Genomic DNA, 10,643 nt, shown 5'->3' on the forward strand with positions numbered 1-10,643 from the left:
AGAAGGAGACAAAGAAGATTTATTTCCATAGCATTACTGGTGAAAGTGAGCTCTGGTAGTGTAGTGCCTAAGGCACTTGACTGCTAACCAGAAAGCTGGCGGTTCAGACCCACCAGCCATTCCTCGGAAGGAAGGTTGGGCAATCTACTTCCATAGCGATGCTGTCTCGGAAACCCAAGGAAGGATCGCTATGAGTCAGGTCCGACTCGATGGCACATAACAACAACAACAACAGTTGGTGAAAGTATCCCAGTGTGGATGTGGATTCATAATAAAGCTGAATTTTTCAATATCAAAGAGATTAGACATTGCTCCCCAAATTCCAATTTCCAGTGCAATTAGTTGTTCATTAGAAGGCCCATCATAGAACATGTATTCCTATCAAGTGGCCCAACTTGTTCTGAGAGCTTTTATAAACCATAGATGTTCATGATATAAAAGGCTCAGGGCGAGGAGTCTGTACTCCACATCACAGTCCCTCTAATTTCAGCTGTAGGGCAGGAACAGTTCTGTGAAGGTTTCAAGCCACTTCAGGCACCTATCTCTGGTAGCTTTCCATTTTCAGCCTCAGACCCTTTCCCAACACCTGCCATAGAACATCAGCTTGTGCACAAGTCAGTCCAGAAATGCCAGAGGCTTAACACCCCTCAGGAAAAGCTCAAATGAGGAGAGATTGGTAGTGTTGGATAAATGCTCCAGTTTCTTGCCCTTCAGGGGACAATTCTGGAAGGAATTCTATGTGGTCCTTAGAGGCCCTGGTGAAATTGAATCCCAATTGATACTTTCCTCCTTCTCTGTTTCACTCTTCCATCTTCAGCCCTCTTGTTCCTTGGCATCACTTGACAAAAACAAGCAAACGAACAAAAACTATACCCAAGTCCTTGTAGGATTTTGCTTTTAGAAGAACTAAGAAGAGTCAAAATTGAATCAACAGCAACTGGTTTTATTTTTTATTTTGTTGGTTTGTCTTGGTTTTAAAAGAGATGCAAACTAAGCAGACTCTCACTGACTTAAGGGGAAAAAAACAACTCAAGAAATTATTTCATGAGCCCAAATAGGGCTTTTGTAACAAACTTTGCAAAATATTATATACAGATTTATTTTAAAGAATAGGAATGAATTTGATAAAAGAACTACTTGGAAAAGCTAGTTCTTGGGGGGAACAAAAGGAAATTGAGGTGACAACTTAGGACTCAGTAGCAAAACTTAGTAATCTTATAGAATAGAGTTATCTCTTTATCTGGTTTCCTTCTCCACCTGGGAGCTGAAAGAGTCAAAAGTGGACCCTTAGCAACTGAGAACAGTGGACAGTGGACAGGTATATCAGGCATACTTTTCAATCTCAACCTTCTATTAAAAAGAGATACCAGCAACTGTTGGGTGCACCTTTACACTCAGTAATAAAAGGAGCTCTTGTGGTGCAGTTCCTAAGGCATTTGACTGCTAACCAGAAGGTTGGCATTTTGAACCCACCAGCCACTCTGTAGAAGGAAGACAGGGCAATCTACTTCTATAAAGATTTACCACTTCAGAAACCCAGTGGGCATGCTAGGCATACTTTTCAATCTCAACCTTCTATTCAATGAGATACCAACAACTGTTGGTTGCACCTTTATACCCAGTAATAGCTCTATGTGAAACGGGGGAATGGAGGATGTGAAAATCTATTCTGGGGGAACAGTCTTTTACAAATATAAGATCTGAAAGGGAAAAAATCAATTAGACAAATATAGTAATTTTAAGAATATAGTATTATTGTTTTTAAAATAAAGAAACATTTTCACTCATTTTGAGACATCTGGAAGATAATTAATACAAGCTCTAATTTATAAAATATGTGTTAAAATCCATGTCAAAATGCAGCCTCATTTTGAAGTACTCACAGAAATACAATCTAGTTTACCAAATCAATGCTTAAAAGAGTTCCTTAGGCAAATTGGTCTAGCAAAAAACTAAAAACTGTTTCTAATGTCTGATACAAGTTATTTCTAAGTCAATGAATACTGGAAATAGTGTATTAGTGTAAGGATTTCTAATAACTTCTTGTGTTCCTCTTTGCATTATTTAGGGGAAAAAAAAATTTTTTAAAGTGGTAAATCCTGGTCCAGCCTTCTTGTAAAATATCACAGATGATGGTCTAATGACATCTGGATTAATGGCATTCTCCTGCTCTGACATGTACTGATGAAATATGACACATGAAGGCTGAGAACCTATAATTCTTTCTGTATTTAACATTGGTCAGACCCTTATTAGTGTCAAATCAAGTTTTGGTTTCTGAATTTCTAGAGAGCTATAGAGGAGTTGGAAATGATCACAAGAGAAGCAACAGAAACCATTAAATGGATAGAGGATATGACCTATAAGGAAAGGTTAAAGATGTTGGACTGGTTTCTACTTGAAAAGGGCAGGTCCAGGAATGATCTAATAACTTTCCTCAAGAACAGGGTGGTTTATTTGGAGGAGAATGCTAGCTGGCTTTTCTCCATCTCTATAGAGATAAAAACCAGACAAAATTGGATTAAAACGCAACAAGAGAGCTCTTTGTTGACCTCAGGCAGAACTCAGCAGCAAAGATGATTAAATTCCGTCATTACCATCACTGGAGAGCTTTGAAAATATGTTCATCAACCATGAGCTAAGGGTAGTTTAGGCAACTCACTAGAGGAGGAAATCGCTTTCATGTCTATGTTTTTACGTATTTAAATTCTTAAACGCCAAGGTAAAGGTTTAGTCAGTATGTAGAAAAGACCAGATATCTCAGACTTGGGAATAAGGTCCTCAGAATAAATTATATTTCATTATAAAGCTAGAAAGATTCAACATGGAATGCTATGTGTTGAAATAACCCAACTCTAAGAGACAGCTTGCAAATAAAACTAGTATTTCCCAAATTTCAAAAAGGAACTAATGGAAACCATGTTGAACATATCTAAGAGAAACCTGGTATGATAGTTAAAGTTGTGTGTCAACTTGGCTGAGCCATGATTCTCAGTGGTTTATCAGGTATGATGTAATCATTCTGATGAGATTTTATATAATATAGTCAATTATCTCCAGGATGAGTTCTGCTACGAACAGCCAGTCAGTTGAAATGGACTTTCTTCAAGAGTGTGGTCTGCTTCAAATATATGGACACCTAGCAAAGATCTCCGGTTTTTTGTTTGAGATCCTGCATTTGGCTTCTCATCATCTGGACGTGAACCTGTGGTCTGCCGTATTGCCTGCTGATCACGGGCTTGTTGCCTTCATGGCCTGTAGGTCAATGAGCTGCCAGTTTTTCTGCCAATCTTGGATTTGTCAGCCTCTGAAGCCAGCAGCCAGCGGTATTGGCTGCTGATTTGGAGTTTGTCAGCCACTGCAGCTATGTGAGTCAGAAGTCTCCAGCTTGATGTGTGACCCACACACTTGGGACTTGCCAGCCACTACAGCTGCATGAGCCATTTCCTTGATATAAATTTCTCTCTCCCTCTGTGTGTGTGTGTATGTTTGTGTATGAGTATCACTGGTTTTTCTTCTCTAGAGAACTCAGCCTAAGACACGAGATTGAGTCATATTACAAGTTTATTGAACACTTGCTATGTTTCAAGCAGTGTAGCAGGCACTGGAGGTTTCAAAAACCACATGGTGACTAACCGAACCAAACCTGTTCCCAACAAGTTGATTATGACTCATGGCTACCTGATGTGTGTCAGAGCAGAACTGTTCATAGGGTTTTCAGTGGCTGTGATCTTTTGGAAGTAGGTTGCCAGACCTTCTGTCTGAGGTGCCTCTGGGTGGATTTCGACTACCAGCCTTTTACTGAGTAGCTGAGGACTTAATAGCTCATACCACCCAGGGACACCTAAAACCAAAACCTAACCAAATCCATTGCCATTGAGTCAATTGTGACTCATGGCAACCCCATGTGTTACAGAGTATTACTAAGATCCTTAGGGTTTTGTTGGCTATCATCTTTATGGAGGCAGATCACCAGGCCTTTTCTTCTGCCACTGGGCAGATTTGCTATTGGGTAGATTCAAACTGGCAACCTTTCAGTTAATCATCAAACACAAACTGTTTGTACCACCTAGGGATTCCTCCTTTCTGGGGATTTACAATCTAGTGAGAAGAAAAACATGTTAATGGCTAATCCTGTGACAGGGAGCAGCACAGGGCTCTGTGGGTGCACCTGAGTGAGACCTCTAGTCTAGAAGGGTGATCAGGGAAGGCTGCCTGAGAAGGTGCCCTGGAGATGAGCTCTGGAAATAGATTAGGTGTAACATGGTCACAAGAAGGTTTCTTATAAAGAACAGGGAGGATGTTGATGGAAGAATAATAATACCAAAAATGAAAATGTGTTCAGTGTGAACTGTGTGCCAAGTACTGTATCAAGTACTTAATCAACTTGATTTCATTTAATCATCATAACATCCCACTATTATTCATTCATCAGACATGTGAGCACCTGCTGTGTCCCAGGAACTATGCATACAATGGTGAGTCAAATAAACACAGATTCTGCTCTCCTAGAGTTGAGAGTGTAATGGAGGATGCTATTCAATTATCAAGCAATCATAGAAGGGTGGTGGATATAAAAAAAAAGTTGTTAATCACAAATATTTGCAATTGTCTCTAAGCTCTCAACTATACAAGAAAATTCTGCCTTTGCCCTCTCAGCGTCTCCCCACTCCCTCCCTTCCCAACTCCACTCCAAGGAGAATTCTTCCTCTATTAGGTGGGTACCTGAGCCATTGTGATGCCAAATCCAGTTAATGGGTAGAGAGAGACTAAATTTTAAAGTGACGATGAGCAATTTGTATAAGAGAGAAAAAAAAAAAAAACCCTGAGATAGATGAAAATCATTTATAATAAAATAAAACAAAAATATTTAAATTATCCCTTTTAATAGCTTTATTGAACACCTTATTATATTTCAGGAACTGTTCAATGTACTTTACTAGAATGATCTCTTATACCAGCTGCTGTCAAATTGATTCCAATTCATGGTGACTTAATGTGTGTCAGAGAAGAACTGGCTGATTTCCCAAAAGTTATCACCAGGCTTTTCATCTGGGGCACCTCTAGGTATACTCAAACCACCAAACTAGGTTAGGAGCCAAGGGCTTAATCATTAATCACCCAGAGAATTCTTTTATCTCTTACAGTTCTCCCAAAAACTGAATGTGAGAGATACTGATTTTATCTCCATTTGACAGATGTGAAAGCTGAGGAATAATGAGGTTAAGTAGCTTGCCCAAAATTACAGAGCTAATGAGCAGTAAAACCAAGATTCAAAACCAGGTAATGTGACCCCATAGCTCACACCAGCTGCAAAAGGGTTCAATGGGGTAATCCTGAGAGGTGAGACCGAGAGGGAGGATAACAGTAAAAAAGATGGTGGGAATTGTTGTTAACTGGATCCCCTTGATATTTTTCAATTGATTCTAGTAAATAATTGAATGGCTTTTAATTCTTACTTTTAATTGAGTATTATGTTTCTTTGAGAGTGCCTCTGTGGTGGGACTGGACCATGTAGTATACCAGTTTTAATTTGGGACATCCAATATATAATTGCACATTGTGGTATGTGCAATAAAAGAAACACACAAGGAACCATATGAGCGTAGGCAGAGGTTCCCAATCTCATCTACAAGGTCAGGGAAGCTCCTCCTGAGGAAGTCACATTTGAGCCTGATCTGAAGGCTGAGTAATGGTTACCAGTTGCCACAGAGTCCATTTGACTCATGGTGACTTCAGTTGTATGAAAGCAGAACTGTGTTCCATAGAGTTTTCAGTGAAGAGTTTTTGGAAGTAGGTCACCAAGCCTTTCTTCTAAGTTGCCTCTGGGGGAACTCAAGCCTCCAAGCTTTCTGTTAATAGCCAATTGTTTTATCCATGTGTGCCACCCAGGTAATCTGTTGAAGTAGGTACCAAAAAACCCAAACCTATTGCCAGTCAGTTCCAAGTCATGATGACCCTCAATGTTATAGAGTAAAAATGCTCCATGAGGTTTTCTTGGTTGTAATCTTTATGAAATCAGATCACTAGGCCTTTCTTTCAGCACCACTGAGTGTACTCAGATAGCCAACCTTTAGGTTAGTAGTCAAGTAGAAACTGTTTGTGCCACCCAGGGACCTTGTTGACATAGATACCAAACCACAAAAAAATCACAGTACTATTCCCTCAGGCAGGGAATACTGAAAGAAGATTGGATTTGTGAGAGAAAGATTGTGAGTTTGATTTTGAACTCATTGAGCTTGAGATTCCTTTGAAACATTCCAGCAGGCAGTTTGATATATGAATCTGGAATTTAGAGAAGTCTGGAGGACTAAAAGTATAAATTTGACAGTAATTTGAGTACAAGTACTTTTACGGAGTGATTGTGTGCCCCCAAAAGTTATGCTCAAATCCTAACCTCCAGTGCCTGTGAATGTCACCTTATTTGCAAATAGCATTTTTGCAGACACATGAGGTCATATGGTGGGCCCTCATCCAATATGATTGGTGTTCTTAGAAGAGGAGGAGAAAGACACAGACATAGAGGGAAGGTGCCATATGAAGACAGAGGCAGGGATTGGAGTTATGATGCCATAAACCAAGGAATGCCCAGGGCTAGCAGAAGGTGGAAGCCTTCGGAGAGCGTATGGCCCTGCTAATATCCTGAGTTTGTATTTCTGACCTCCAGAACTGTGAGATAATAAAGCCACCCACTTTGAAGTACTTCACTACAGCAGCTCTAGGAAATAAATACAGATGATGACTGAGGCTGAGGAACTAGATGAAGAGTACTGGCTGAGGATGAGAGTACTGGATGTGAAGAGAAGTCTGAGAAGGAAGCCCCAGTGAAAAGAATGATTCCACCAAGGAAACTAAGAAGAAGGAGCCAAGAAGTAGGAATGCAGTGGCACACAAAATAAGGAAGTAGAATGTTTTCTAGAAGGAATGAGTGGTTAGTTGTGTCCAATTCAACTGAGAGGTCAGTAAGATGAGGATGAAAGGAGCTTATTGGATTCCTCTAAGAGAGTTGTTGGATGGAGTAATAAAGATGGAAACCAGATTGTTGTAGATGGTGTAGTGAGTGGGAGGTGAGGCAGTAGAGAAAGAGTGTGTGGGCTCCTCTCTAAAGTCTAAGTGCGAAAGGGAGGATAGTGATTGCAGGGTGAGCTGGAGGCCAAAGTGAGGTCAAGGGAAAGATGCTGTTGGTTAGTTTTTGAGAAGGGAGATTTTAGAGCCTGTTTAAATGCTGATAGGGAAGTTTTAGAGAAGGGGGGCAGATTGAAGACATACAGAAAGAAAAGGTTAAAAACATAACAGTTGCTGAAGAATCACCTCTGACTCATGGTGCCCTCATATGTGTCTGTGTAGAACTGTGTCCATAGGTTTTCACTGCCTAATTTTTTTAGAAGTAGATCACCAGGCCCTCTTTCTGAGTGGATTTGAACCACCAACTTCTCAGTTAGCAGCTGAGCATGTTAACCATTTGCACCACTCAGGAATGTCAGAAGAAACTTAACCCATTGTTTATGATTCTGAGAAAATAATATCCAGAGCATGTCAGGGAACCTCTTTTACCTTCAAAGAGTGAAAGGAGAATCTGGCTACAGATCTGGATAATATCCCCTTTTGGTAGCAGGTAGTTTACAGCATTCTTTTCGGTTGTTATTGTTGTTGTTGTTATGTGCCATCAAGTCAGACCTGACTCATAGCAACCCTTCCTTGGGTTTCCGAGGTGGTATCACTGTGGAACTAGATTGCCCGACCTTGCTTCTGAGAGGTAGCTGGTGGGTTTGAACCACCAGCCTTCTGGTTAGCAGTCAAGCATCTTAGGCACTATGCTACCAGAGCTCCCATTCCTTTCTGAGGGGACCTATTTTCCCTATAATGTAGGAAACGAAGTTATCTGGGCTAAGAGTGAATGGCAAGGTCAACTGCTTAAGGACTGTACAAAAGTCTGAAATCATCATTATAATGAGTGGACTCATGAGCTGATTAGAGATACATAATAGGGATTCTGGAAATATTGAGAACCTAATCAAGGATAATAACAATGCAAGGTGGCACCAAGCCACAGTATTATGCGATATTCTCCAACAACAGCAAATAGACTCATAGGCTCATTGGTGTAACAAACAACCACAAATCTCTCAGTAACTTAATACAATACAACTTTACTTCTTAGTCATATCCCAGTCTAATGGAAGTGGATGTGGATTGGGGCAAGTAATGTTGTGCTTCTGACAGCATTTTGGGGTTCAGGATCCTTCCATTTAGTGACTATACCATCTTCTAAGTTCTGTAGAGTCTTTCACTGTATTCAGTCAAAAATTAGATGTCTCAGTTACCTAGTGCTGCTGGTGGTGTAGTGTCTAAGTCACTTGACTGCTAACCAGAAGGCTGGCAGTTCAAATCCAGCAGCCACTCTTCGGAAGGAAGACTGGAATATCTACTTCCATAGAGATACCACTACGGAAACCCAAGGAGGGGTCACTTGGAAACCCAAGGAGGTTGACTTGATTCCACTCAGTCACAAGTGGGTGGTTTTTAAAAATAGAAATTAATTTTCTCATAGTTCTAGAGGCTTAATGTCGAATCAGGATCTTGGCTGTCTTGATTCCTTCCTTGAAGTTAGTCCCAGACTGTCCTTGGTTCCTTGACTTGTAGATGACCCTCATGTGGCATCTGAATGAATTAGCATAACAAAGAAGACTCTACTTCCAAACAGGATTAAATCCACTGGTACAGGGATTAGGATTTCAATACCTATTTTGGAAGAATGCAATTCAATTAATAACAACAATGAAAAAGAAAACATGTATAAGGTCTTGTGGGAAGTTTTAGAGACCAAGCCTGGAAGTAGCCTACATCATGTCTGCACATATACTATTGCCCAGAATTCAGTCGCATGATCCCATGTAAGTGTAAGAGTGGCTCAGAAATGCAACTATTAGGGTGCCAAAGAAGGAGAGAACACAGATATTGGTAAACAATCAGCTTGTATCTGTTACAGATAAGTACTATTATAATTTCCAGTTTATATTTGAGGAACCTGTGGCTCATAGAGGCTGAGTAACTCGCCTAAAGGCACATATCTAGCAAATAGCTGAGGTGGAATTTGAACCCAAATCTCAATGATTGCAGTACCTGAGCTCTTAACTATTATTTATATAAATAGATATGTACACATTAATTCATATAAGGCTGAATAACAAAACCAAACTCACTGCCATCCAGTCAATTCCAACTCATAGCAACCTCCTTTAGGTTTCCAAGGCTGTAAATCTTTACAGAAGTAGATTGCCCAGTCTTCCTTCTTATGATTGACTGGTGGGTTTGAACCACCAGCCTTCTGGTTAGCAGTCAAATGCCTTAGGCACTACACCACCACAAAACAGCACCATATAGGAGTTCAAAGAATGGAGTGCTCACATTCAGTCAGAAGAGGTGAGAACCAAGACATTCTTTTTGTAATAAGAGGGTAACATAGTGTTTCTGATAAGGAGCTCTGGTGGCATAATGCCTAAGGCATTTGACTGCTAACCAAAAGGCTGACAGTTCAAACCCACCAGCTACACTGCAGAAGGAAAACTGGGCAATCTACTTTCATAAAGAGTTATGCCTTGGAAACCCAAAGGGGTCACTATGAGTCTGAATCAATTGGATGGCAGTGAGTTTGGTTTTGGTTTATAGTTTTTTGTTAGAAGCATGGACTCTGAAGCCAGTTAGCTGGGTTTGAACCTCAGCTCCATCTCTCATGAGGTGGGTTCCTTTGGGCAAGTTACTTTATCTCTTTGTGCTTCAGGTTTTCTTATCTGTAAAATGAGGATACAAACCATATAGGACTGTATGAGGATTAAGTTAGTTAACATATAAATACTTGCTGGTATTACTAGAAGGTGACTTTTGAGATGGATATTTAACTACTGTTTTGGAGGATTTTATTTCAGAAAAGTAATAGGGAGATACTCAGGCTTGTGCATAAACTCATTTATTGCAAGGTAGTCATGGCAAAATACACAAGCAAGACCTCACAACATTCATTAAGAACCAGGGAATCAGAATTAACAATGAACCAGCCACTCCTTGGAAGGAAAACTGGGCAATCTACTTCTGTAGATACCACCTTGGAAACCTAAGGAGGGGTCGCTATGAGTTGGAACTGACTCCACGGCAGTCAGTTTGGTTTTTTGTGCTTTTTCAATGTTCGTTCAGTGGTTAGAGTCCAAATATTTACACTTGTAGAAGTCTCTGGAGGAAGGAAGGCTTAACCAGGGCTCAAACTTGGCAGAGGCCCCTTCCAGCTGGGGTCTGAGATTGGCAGCAGTGGGTAGAGTCTCACCTCTGTCTCTGCCTTCTTTCAGTGAGTAAGCATAAATATAGGGTTTATATGTGAATTTGTCACCTTGGCTCCACACAGCAACAGCCAATGTGACTTCAAAGACTAGTATGCTATGTCTTTTCTCCAAAGTTAGAGAGCAGCAGAATGACGCATGTTTTAGAGTCAGAGATTAAAAAGATTGTTTAGAGATTATGTTTCCTGTGCCACAGCAAGCTGGGTCAAAGTGAATTTAAAGGCTGTTTACTTTCTTTATTTATGTTTCTATGTCTAAATGCAGAAATTTTCTAAATAACTTTCTTTTTTATTTTTATTTTTATTTTATTGT

Source organism: Orycteropus afer, unplaced genomic scaffold, assembly GCF_000298275.1.
Source record: "Orycteropus afer afer isolate SDZICR_OR568_19922 unplaced genomic scaffold, OryAfe1.0 scaffold00229, whole genome shotgun sequence".
Taxonomy (NCBI): Eukaryota; Metazoa; Chordata; class Mammalia; order Tubulidentata; family Orycteropodidae; genus Orycteropus; species Orycteropus afer.